Source organism: Athene cunicularia (assembly GCF_003259725.1).
Source record: "Athene cunicularia isolate RWA chromosome 3 unlocalized genomic scaffold, athCun1 chr3_part1, whole genome shotgun sequence".
In the NCBI taxonomy this organism is placed as follows: Eukaryota; Metazoa; Chordata; class Aves; order Strigiformes; family Strigidae; genus Athene; species Athene cunicularia.
The window spans coordinates 40,247,270-40,259,406 of record NW_020799097.1 but is presented as its reverse complement, the minus strand read 5'-3'; the positions used below and the strand labels follow the sequence as shown (position 1 = coordinate 40,259,406).

The window sequence follows — 12,137 nt, the reverse complement described above, 5'->3', positions numbered from 1 at the left end:
CAAAGTACTTTCAGGCCAAGTAACTGAAGATAATCTTATGTAACCTCTCTCAGGGCAGGCTACAGCTCCATTAACACAACTCACCTTGAGTATCACATCACTTTTCCATACATCTCTTGAGAATCTTGCCAGCTGTACAAGCATAGGAACAACAGAAGAAAGTATCACAAAACCTTGGATCTTGCACCAGAAAACCATAATGAGCATTGCGCAAGGGTGCTTTGATGTTACAAAAGACCTCAAAAAATACCAGTAGGTTAGAGTATATTCTCACTATGTTTACTCTCTTACCATGGGCACTTACTTGCCAAACACATGCCATCTGCTGCATTGAAATGTGATACCCAGCTAGGTAAAATAAAAATTTCTCATGCCAGCTGGATCTTCACACAGATAAAAAGGAACACCACTAATGTAATTTTTAGGAGATTAAAGAGTCTACGCTACAGAGACTGCATCTCTTGAAAGCTGTTCCTCTTGCAGGACAGAATCTCAGCTTCTGGTGAAGAGAGATTCCTAATGGCTACGCACAAGAAATCACAGGTTCATCATCCAGAAATACTTGTAGTTGCGTCAAGTCAGGGAGCTGAGAGCGCAAAGGGAACACAAATGCCCTCACTCCCCCTCACTGCTCCCTGTTCCCCCACCTTTTCCCGCACGCTGATGGGCTTCGCAGGAACCCAAAGGAGCATCTTTGCGCTGGAAGCCATCTCTCTGGGAACAGAAGCTGGGTTTAAAGAGACTCAGTGTCTTAATGCTTGAGGTTTCCCACAGTTTGTAAGAAGGGAAAATCTGGAACAATATTGCTACACAGGCCAGGCTACAGCACCTTGGTAAAGTCAGGATCCCTTAGTGCAAGCATCTCCTTGGTCAGCCACTGGTAGGAACCATGGAAGATGACGCTATTTGTTGCGCCTATTTCAGTCTACATATGTTTCTGTCTACAGCCAAAAATTGATGCTTTGGCCTTATCTTAAGTATTGAAAAGGATCATGCAGTTCAGTGTACCTGCTTTACCGTTAATAAATATTTTGAATTTTCAGCATATCCGAGTCTCCTTCATACTTTACAAGAGGCCAGCTTGTGCAAGATAGGGTTAACACATGGAGAATATTCACATTATCTGCTCACAAAGGCTGCCCAGGTCCTGAATGGAAATACGAAGCAAAAAAAAACCCCAAACTGATGATGGAATAATAGAGAAGAGCAGGATCATGCTACAGAGACGTCATGTTCCTGGATTGTGTTCCCAGAACCAGGCAGGATTTTCTTCCTGGCCTCCTGCTTCCTTACCCTCAGGAAGCTCAGCATCCCTGTGCTTCTTATATTCCAGGACACTCTTTCCAGAGAGATCCCATTTTCAATTTTACAACATATCAAAAAAACCCCCAATAAAAATCTCAAGAAGGCAGCAGTTCCTGTCTGATAAGATAGAAATAGATATTCTTTCACCATCACTCCTAACAAGGAAGACAGCATTATCAAAAAAACACTGTGCTTTTAAAGACTGGAAGCCTAGCAAAGCTGGAAGAGCAACCAGAAAAGCCCATGAGCTGCTGATGTTGGAGTAGAAAGAGTTGAAAGAAATCACAGGTGGAAAAATATGCCCCAAGACCAATCATTACTAAAGTTAAACTGAACGCAGAAAAAAATGAGATTGCAAACTGAGACAGATAAAGCCTAAAAGAGAAGATGAGGAAGAAAATCCCCAACACAGAGCTTTAAAAAAGCCTCAGAAGACATGTCATAACAACCGATCTGGTAAAGAGCACCTGGAAGAGCCTGGGAGAGGAACAGAAATCCTTTTCCATAAGGTTTGTTAAACTACCTTTTGCTCTATTCATAGCTAGTCTGGGTTCAAAGTGGTGACCCAGCACTCATTAACCACTGTCAGGAGGCACAACTAGCAAAACAACAGAAGATTTATAAGGGATGAGGAACAGATCAAAGAAAACCAGATGAGTCCCAGATCAAAGATACAAGAATACATCTAGAACAAAAGAGGGGAGAAGACAAAGACAAGGAACAATACAGAAAAGCTTTTGGAAGTGACACAAGATGAAGGGGAATTTTGCATGGGAAAATGAAATGGAGAAAAGATTAAGGACATCTTAATTACCGTAAAACCAGAAGAGCGGCCTAATATGGCTAAAACACATGTTGGCATTTCAGTGCAGACAGGATCAAGCTTCGCTCCTGAAATATGTCAATCCATCCATCAATTAAGGAAGAGTTACAGCATAGTTTTGCTCAGTCGGCACTACAGGACTGAATCATACCTTATCACTAGAGCTGTGTTGCCACACAACCATCAGCTCTCAATAGTGTGTAAGACAGAGAGAGGAAACTAAGGAAGAGGAGGATTTACTCTAGTGCCATTTTCTTACAGTTAGTCTTCCCATTTATTTTTGGCTTCATACAGGGAGGCAGAAAGGAGGGGAAGAAAAAGACAAGCATATTATATATTTATTTTCCTGTTTTCCAGTCCTTCCAGAAAGGTCAGTTTTGTAAACAGAAAGAAACCTGAGATTTTCTTTATCTTGTTAACTACTCCCATGATTGTAACACAGCATGCAGAGTTGGCAAGTATTTCTCTGCTGAACATTCTCTATTGAAAATGCACAGCAACTTCTTTTGCAACACATGTTATTTTAGTCAGGCTATCTGCACCTTAAAACACTCAGCCTATTGTTTCAACAGCATGCTGAATTATAAAAACTCTCCAGTATCGTATCATCTTGGCTACAGATCTAATTTCACAGAATATGAAACTTCACTGAAAATCATTATACAATGAGACAAGGAAAAACAAACATTAGTTTCCTTTTTTTTTTTTTTTATATTAAGTGTAAGCCTACTACAGCTCCCTCTGGGAGGGTGTTTTACATACAAAGACACATTATTTGAGTCTTATTCACATCAACGGTCATTGAACTAAATTAGATCAGTCACACAAGCAGGGAAATCAGGTTTTGATACAGCATTGCTGTTACAAAATACAGCATAAAAATTAATTCTAAAAAGTCCAGGATAATAGGCATTCATCTTTAAACTATCTAATAATGCAAAGACTAGTTGAAGCTTTTGTTTTTCAGGTCTATCCTTCTGCAATTTAATACAGTAAACTAATTATAATTTTACTGCACACAAGTTGTTGATAATTACCTGTCTATAGGCAATCCTGTTATTCAAGTATAAACCAAGAAAATTTTGTTGAGTAGTTATTTTAGTATCATTTTATTCTTGATCTTTAATTAAGCAAGGCCTGAAAATCCCACTTACAGAGCATAAGAGAAGTGATTTTTTTAATGGTACTTGGTAAGATCTGCTAACTTTTGCATTCCAGACACTTTTGCCCTCTCCTGGGTTTGGGTTTTTTTTTTTTGAAAGACCATGTATATTTGGAGAACTAGTAAGTTTAAGATACACAAACCACAAGAAACTTTGCTGTTAGCAGAAGAGTAGATATTCATACTCAAAATCTGAACCATGAGAACTAATCAAGTGAGGGTTTATTTGTTTTTTAGAAGTAAAAAGCACAGACATGCAACAGATGCTTGCCTGCTATATTAACATTTAAAATGTGAATTTATTAATAACAATCAGACAGAGACACTGCCTGTATGGTTAATGCATTTCAAAGTATTAGTATTTTTGGAAGGATGACAGTATATAGCTCCCTAGAATGATAAGAAAATCCATCATCTTAATGTGAAGCACTGTAGCACACATTTAATAGCATGCTAAAAAATTTCATCATAGTATCACTGTACTTTGCTAACTTTCCCTGGGTTAGTTTACTTGAAAAGTGCATTTAGTGTTTTTTCCACCAAGGCAGAGTAACTGTGTGTTTCATGAGAGCTACAGAGGAATGAAAGACAGAGCAAGATCGCCATTTCACTGACAGTCTTTGTTCCATCTCTGGGAAACGCTGAGACCAGGTCCCAGGTAAAAATGGCTTTACACCACAGCCTAATGAGTCAGTTGCTCAACACTTGCTTCACCTTAGTCAAAGAGAGATACTTAATTTCAAATTATGCAAAGCTTTATATAAAGCTATATAAAACTGTAAAATGTTTTGGTTTTTTTTTAAAGTTCTGTGCTCAGTTCTACTGAATGCACAGCGACCTGTTTTCTTGGTTGGCCTGTGTGTTACCAAAACCAGCTCATCCCATGTAATTATATTCATATACTTGCTGGATGTACAAAACCACATACGATACATAAGCAAATTCATATTAATACAATATTTCAAAAATAATTACTCTTAGAAGCTGGAAATATGTGCATCCAAATTCTGGATGCTAGATTTTGAATAAAATACGCTCCTAGCTTCCATGCCAAGTATTCCACTTTGAGGATTAAACACAAAAAGAAGAAGAAAAACCCAACACAATTAAAGTAACTGAAGCAGCAACATCCTCATTTGTATGTCTGCACAGTTATAGACATGAAAGGCTAAATTCTCTGAAAGATGATGAAGTATGTGGAAGCCAGAAGTTTGATTTTAAACTTCTCAAGCACATGTGTTGGTGAGCAGGAATAAGGGAGAACTGAGAGGAGGCAGAAAAAAAGTTGGGGTTTGGTTTTTTCAACTTAAGTTACTCCTGCCGGCACACAATGAATCTGGAAATTGTTTTTAAAACCAGGTTTTTTTCAGTTAAGAAACTCTGCCAAGAACCAGAGCTTATACCTCCAGATTCTACTACAACTTACTGGTGTGGCTTGCTACTTGGTGCAAGTATTCAAGCACTCTTTTAACCTTGCCATTCACTTTTCACATTGGGTCCCATCTTGCTTCCAGATGATAAACAAAGCATTGAGAAAGGACTGGATACTTTCTGAAGAAGCAAGGGAGACCTAAACACAAAAACAGTCAACCTGGTCTGACAAGTAGGAAAAGTGAGAAGCAGAAGTGAGTTACTCTAAACAAGTTTTATTTGAGACCTGTCAAACAAATTCACCCAGGGCACTCTGACTAAAACTAAATCCCAGACAGACTACTGAAACTGAAAATTTTATGAAGCAAGCTGGATGTGACTGTAATGTAGACCAGTTAAAGCTTTATGCTGATTGTTTGGACACAAGAAAGATGTTTAAATTAAGCTACTTCACATCTATGGTAAGTTTGCACATAGTCTGTTACCACAGCTTCGCTGATGTAAAGTTATTCCTCAAGCCACAGTAACTTATGTCCAATCCTCAAAGATTTCCCTCAAAGGAAGGAAGGCTGCTTAAAAAAAAAAAAAAAAAAAAATTAAAAATCAGTATTATAAAACCCAGGCAGTTATGGAATAACAGGAAATGTCCTCATCTGTATAGAGAAACAGATAGACAGCAAATAAATGGTACAAGCAAGAAGCATTTGATCTTCATAGTGGAGGGACACTAATCCTGCAGCTCCACAGCCATCTGCATTATGAATAGATTGTGTTCAATATACTCACTGATGAATCACAGGGGGACAGGGAAAGATTACAACAGTTAAATGACAGAAGTCACTGATAATACAAAATCACAGAATCTAGGTTGGAAAAGACCTTGAAGATCATCCAGTCCAACCATTTACCTAACATTGACAGTTCCCAACTACACCATATCCCCCAGCACTATGTCAACCCTACTCTTAAACACCTCCAGGGATGGGGACTCCACCACCTCCCTGGGCAGCCCATTCCAACGCCTAACAACCCCTTCTGTAAAGAAATGCTTCCTAATATCCAGTCTAAACTTCCCTGGCACAACTTGAGGCCATTCCCTCTTGTCCTATCCCTTGTTACTTTGTTAAAGAGACTCATCCCCAGCTCTCTGCAACCTCCTTTCAGGGAGCTGTAGAGGGCTATGAGGTCTCCCCTCAGCCTCCTCCAGACTAAACACCCCCAGTTCCCTCAGCCGCTCCTCGTATGACCTGTGCTCCAGACCCTGCACCAGCTTCATTGCCCTTCTTTGGACATTCTGCAGGATAAAGGCAAGCACTGACTGCAAAGAGATATGGAAGAATTCAATGACACCAAATAACCAGCCAGTAAAATGGCTGGCAGAATTCAACACCATTTAAACACAGACTGGTATTCATGGTGGGAAAAACCACCTCAACTTCATAATGATGGGCTCTAGATAATTCAGGAATGAGATCTCGGTTTTACAGTGAATTGTCCTTATGAAAGCATCAGCACAGTTAAAAAGTATGAAGATGGAGTGCTAAAAATTATTACTGCAAAGAATACAAACAAAAACACCTCTATTCAGCTGTCTAAAAATTTTAACTACATCCTGAAAGTTGTAACTTTGTCCCTCTCTTCTTGGAAAAGGTTTAGAAAAACCAGAAGAGTTTCAAGGAAGGAGTAAGTCAGTCAAAGGCAGGACATAATTAAGTAGAGGAAAATAAGGTTGGAGGAATACTAGAAGACATCATATTAAATGAGCAGATCTCAGGCTCAAAACAAGTGAAAAGAAATGGCTCTTTTTCTCATAAATCAATTTTCCAGCTGTGGTTTTCCTAGCCTTTCTCCTCTGGTTTTCTCAGCCTGTTTCCCATTCACTCATGTTCCCTCCTCAGCTTGAGAGAGTCACTGACATGGATGCCCTAAAAGAGCGAAAAGCATTAAGGAGAATATATGCCATCTTTCCCTGCAAATGAAATGCAGCCAACATAACAGAGGTGAGCATTAGCCAGACTGACCATGAAACCACCTACACCTTCAAACCAGGCTCATTGTACCTGCAGACAGGTGTCTTGCTCAGCTGCTGGCCACCATGCGGGAAGAACTAAAAGAAATCTCCAAATGGACAGTCCTGTCCTAGTCAGCAAGAGATGTCCACCTCTCCCTGACTTCAAGTTGACTGAAACAATGTGATTTATGAAGAAGGCCACACAGAGAAGTAGCTAATGTTAGGTACTGTCAAAAGCTACGTCAAAAGCATCTATATCACTTAGTAAGTTTTTGAAAATTTTTCAAGTTACTAGAATCTAAATAAATTGGATTTGCTTTTGCTTATTTTGAGACTAATAGCAACTAAGACAGCTAAGATCAACACCCTCATTCACCTCAAATTCAGTCCTGTTTTATCAGGCATACTGGTAACTAAGCTATCCATCTGCAGAGGTATCTCATCTCCACTTGCCCATCAAGACATCAGAGAAAGTGAAATGAATGACAGCCTCACCCGGTGCATGCCAGGTCAGGATTTCTTAAACCTGGGCTTTTCCAAACTGATTAAGTGTAATCTTACGGTGGAACAAAAGAATCCAACTTGGTAGCTGACTGTTCATTAATAAAATATTGTACTTAAAATTCACTCTTCTGCTTACTTCACGCTACAGTCTCCCATTCATATCAACAGACTTAATCTATAGCTGCACTAATGAGGGGCATTCAACCATACTGAACAGCTGTTCCTGGAGAAAAGTACCACATCTCTGGAAGAAATCATCACACATTAAAATTGTGGTACCATGGCCTGTGCTGAATATTTAATCCTCCACAATCCCTTTTCTGGGGGGGCATCTGACATAACCCTGAGAAGTCCAGAAGCTCATCTGTAAGCTTTACAATATACTAATTAACTGTCTTAAGCAATGGGTATACCTTGCAGACATTAGTGCAATTATTCAAGACAATGGTGATATAGTGAAAAGATCACATCCTGCCCATGACTCTGAACAAGCTGCAATTTCTGCAACTGTGGTGCATGTATCAATATCAAACTCAAATAAAACACCCTAAAATGATTCACTGTAATCACTATTAAAAAGTTACTCAAATATTGAGCTGGTATATGACTACCATACAATCATGGTGCTTTTTTATTTTATAAAGCTGGCACTTTACTCAGTGACTGATCCATCTGAGACAATTTAGGGAATTTTGACTCAGAAGTATATCAACACAATATAAATAGACTAGCAACAGGTCTTGCTAAGATATCCCATTGCAGATGCTTTTAAAGCCAACAGAAAATATTCTTGACTGGCTTAAAGCAATCAATCAACATCTCAAACTGGAAAAGAAAATGACCCCACTACAGTATGGATATGATGAAGATGCACACCCTTATGGAATTAATTTCCACTAAATCCAAATGCATTTTCCATAATGCAAATGAAAATGCTTTCATCCAACACCATGACAGGTCATGCACCCAAAAACTTCACCTTCAGTGGCTTGCTTTGCAAAAATGGATGGTGTTTAGGTGGGGAAGAAGGCAAGTCATGACATAGAAAGGAAAAGTAAGGGACAGGCCATTAGAAGAAGCTTGTTTTACACCAGGATTTGAAGGAGCTAAGATTTCATAATTTGGAGAGTACTCCAAATATGCTTTTGATCACAACATAAGATTAAAAACCTTAGGCTCCTTTGGCACTGGGCTAAAAAAATTTTTCTTCAGGATTAGGGTGTCCATGCTCTGAACATCACACCCCAGCTACCCCACAGTCCCAGTACACTCACCTGGCATTTACACCAGATACTTCCATCCACCACTTTCCACAGACATCCCCAAATCCCATCCCCAATCACAGCCAGCTTCCCCCATGGCCATGGCTTGGCTGAGATGCACCCAGGGTTTGAAGGACCTGGAAAGGGTCTGGGGAGTGGGGAGAAGAGCACCACAGAGGAGCAGGCAGGAAGATATGAGTGCTGGCAGTAAGACAGGATCTTCCCATTGATTGCAAGAACCTTGAATTTCATGCCACACACAGCAGGATCACTGACAAAGGATCAAAAGTAAAATGGTGTATGAACAAGACAGCAATCTGCAGTTCTGCACCATATCGTGAGCTAGCTATGCACTCAATATTGTATCAGAAATACATCACTGAGGCTACCAAGACAACCTCTCCACAACTGGATAACTCAAGAATTCAAGTACTGGTTATCACAGGACATCTTCCTCTTTCAATACACCAGATTCACTAACAGAAGTAATGTGCTGGATTTCTTTTAACCTTAAAGTCCTGTGCAGCCTTAATGCTTCATTTATCACACACTTCTCAAAGATGTGTTCTAAACTGACACTCAGTCATTTCATCACTGTTTTTGGACAGCATTCCTCACCCTGATATCGAAGTACTGCACACCAACAGTATCATATCCTGCTTCATTATCGAGACCTGCACATGTGCAGTCGGACTTCAAGGTTTTTCCAGAAAACAAGAAAAATGCAAATACAGAGCATCACTGTGTCATGTACAACCACATCCTTCAAGGAAACAATACAGGGAGAACATCCCAACATGCATGCATTTGAAAGCTATGCAACAAATAAGCCAGGAATTCACACATGCTTATTCTGGCTCTTCCTAACTTTTGAACACCTGCCTTCACAAGCCCAATGGTCTTTTGAATGGCAGCATGAGATAAACCACATACAGACAAGAGGAGAAGAAAAAGTTTAGCAAGAAGCCATTACAGGTAATTCAGTGAAAGGTCACAGCAAGACAAAGGGGATTTTCCTTATGTCTCTCACAACTCCTATCAATATACTGTAACAAACTATCCTTCAGCAGCACCTGCTAACAGGGAGTGGAGTAGTCTAGTGAAGTAACTAAACTCTTCCTAACCAGTCCACAAGCCAGTGATGGTATGCAAGAATATTTGCTATTACTGTACTCAGAAATTATTCTGGTGATTTTTGGGTTCAAAATAGCTGGACAGGAGGCAAGAAAGAAAATTAGCCCTTGCTATACTGTTACAGGCTGAGGTCTTTCTAAAGTGCAGCTCTACGCCTTCTGGTTTTGGTTGGATCATTTTTTAAGAAGTCACATATTACACTCCTTAATAAACAAAAGGAGCTAAAATGACTTATTTCTATTTTTTATTTGCCAAAATCAATTACAATTAATTTATGCCTTTGACATCTCCCTAAGCCAATCTTGACAGTGAAATATGGTACCTCATTTGTGGTTTTAAATAAAATACTTCCACTAGTGACATGCTGCACTGCCATATCTCTAAGAAAAGATACGATTAAGAGTTCTCTGGAAGTTCATCCAAAGTCCTAACTGTTGAGGGAAAAAGAGGAATTGCAAATTTGAGACTAATGAGAATAAATAAATAAAACATAGTTGTCAGATGGTATAATTAATTTAAGAAGCTAAAAGTGCTTTACAAACATTCATCGTTATGCCAGCCATCCAAACAGATAAATATTGCTAGTCCGATTATACAGATTTGGAGAGTAAGGAGCAGCAAGATTCTTTTTCTTACATCATTAGATGATTCACTGGCAAAGTCAAGCAGAGGTGAAGCTGAAGATAGATGGAGCAATGCAGCTCGAGGCTCAATCACTCACTACCAAACCCTACAAGCACCGGATTTATTAAGATATCATTCATCTCACCAAGTCCAAGAACACCATAAGTTCGACAATCCAAACTCTAGAACATGTTACCTGTGACAGGGCAGGATGCTAAGCCCAGTGCTGCAACCAGAGTATACCAGCAAACACTGGAGTCCCATTTGTGGAGTCAGATTCCCACAGTTTCTATTCCCCAAAGAAGAAAAGAGCTCAGCAAAAACTTTAAGAAGCTGGATGATCAGGATGTTGATTATTTTAATTTTACCTATCATTTACGGATATTTCATGTCTAGTGTTCAAAACCAGTCTCCTAAATTATGTTGATAGCACTGTCTGGATAAATATAAAGGAGAGAAAAGTGAAAACTTTCCCAACTGAGTCCTCACAAAGCCACTTTTGAATTTTATTACAGTTTCTTTTCAAACAAACAACAGGGAGAGAAGCAATGAGACTGTGACTGTTACAGAATTCCCATCCACTCTCACAGTCTAATAGGTCCTCACTGACACAGAGGCATACGTCATCTATGTACCAGGCATCTAAATAAGGATTTGTATAGACCTTAACCTCTCACTGAAATCTAAAGGCAGGTGCCTAATAGTTTATGCAGCCAGCCAACTGTAATTTTGGTACATGAAGTGGGTGTAACTAACATTTTCTGCTCAGAAATCATTATGAAGTTCTGCACTAGTGTCATTACAGCATGTCTTGTCTGCAACGCAACTGCAGATCTCACTCGTAATCATACATCTCCAGAAACACTTGATTTTCCAAGTATCTAGAGAATGAAGATTACGCAATACTTGGAACTTGAGCCTGCCAAAATAAGTTGTTATAAAACTAGCTGCACACTTGGACATATCACACTGAAAGCAAGCGAGTTAAATCAGTAACATTCTCCTCTGAATAAGCCATGCACTCAAACAGTCCTACTACAGGATCTGGACCATGCCTAACTAATAATGCATAAGAATTTACTCTTTGTTACATTCTTCCATCTTTGAACAAAGACAGATTTACTGGTCTTTCCAACAGATTGCTCCTTTGAGACTGGTAGGACATTCAAAGTTCGTTTAAACTACTTGTGGGGGGAAGATTGACTGATCTACCTGCCAGTAAGACACTTCCAGTGTTTCCCCTGTGAATGAAAGGTATTCAGTAACAAACAACATATCCTTTTGGTCACGCGTATCACAGAAATACCAGCCAGAAACCTAAATAACCATTTCGCACATAATTATAAAAATATGAAGACGGTGGTTATGCCTTTTAAAAACAGAGCACTGTCTACAGCCTGTGCTGTAATGAACACAACACCCCAGGGCATGATAAGCCCTTTATTAATGCTTGCAATAAAATGAACACTGCAGAACAATTACACACCGTAGCCGTGGATTTCTAAAATCCGAGAGCTCTACCAGCAGCCAGTGTTATACTCACAAGGTGTTGAGACCTCAGGGGAAGCTGATGTTTGCGGTAAACTAACGGAAATATTTTCAGTAGAGTTTTCAGGTGATGTCAACAACGGGAAGGATGACTTTGAGCCAGATTTCCATTTCTCATCAGACGCGGCCTTAAAAGTTGGAACAAGAGCGCTAAGGCTCCTTGTTTATACCCCCAAACCTGCAGTTAAAGCCCTACGTAGTAGACAGAGGCTCCTGTACCTATGCGGCAGCCCGGAGAGTTCGTGTGTACACGAAAGGAGGGTTCCCTCCCCGGACCCTCCTCCGGGGCCGCGATAAGGAAACACTTTAATTACTCCGGGCACCGAGCACTGATTTCGCAGGGTCCGTCGCACCCAGCTTCAGCCCCGCCACCTCCGCGACCACCTGCCCGCC

At 39.9% G+C, this 12,137-nt stretch overlaps 1 protein-coding gene across 3 annotated transcripts in view; it reads right to left on the bottom strand.

Annotated features, from left to right (window-relative positions):
* ANKRD6 (ankyrin repeat domain 6) overlaps positions 1-12,086 on the bottom strand; it is a 110,770-nt gene extending 98,684 nt beyond the window's left edge. For 2 of the 3 annotated variants that reach the window (XM_026845853.1, XM_026845854.1), the window contains exon 1: positions 11,740-12,086. The gene's annotated coding sequence lies outside the window, so the exon portion shown is untranslated. The remainder of the gene's footprint in view (positions 1-11,739) is intronic. The other variant, XM_026845855.1, reaches the window with a different exon arrangement.
* Between the last annotated feature and the right edge of the window lie 51 nt (positions 12,087-12,137).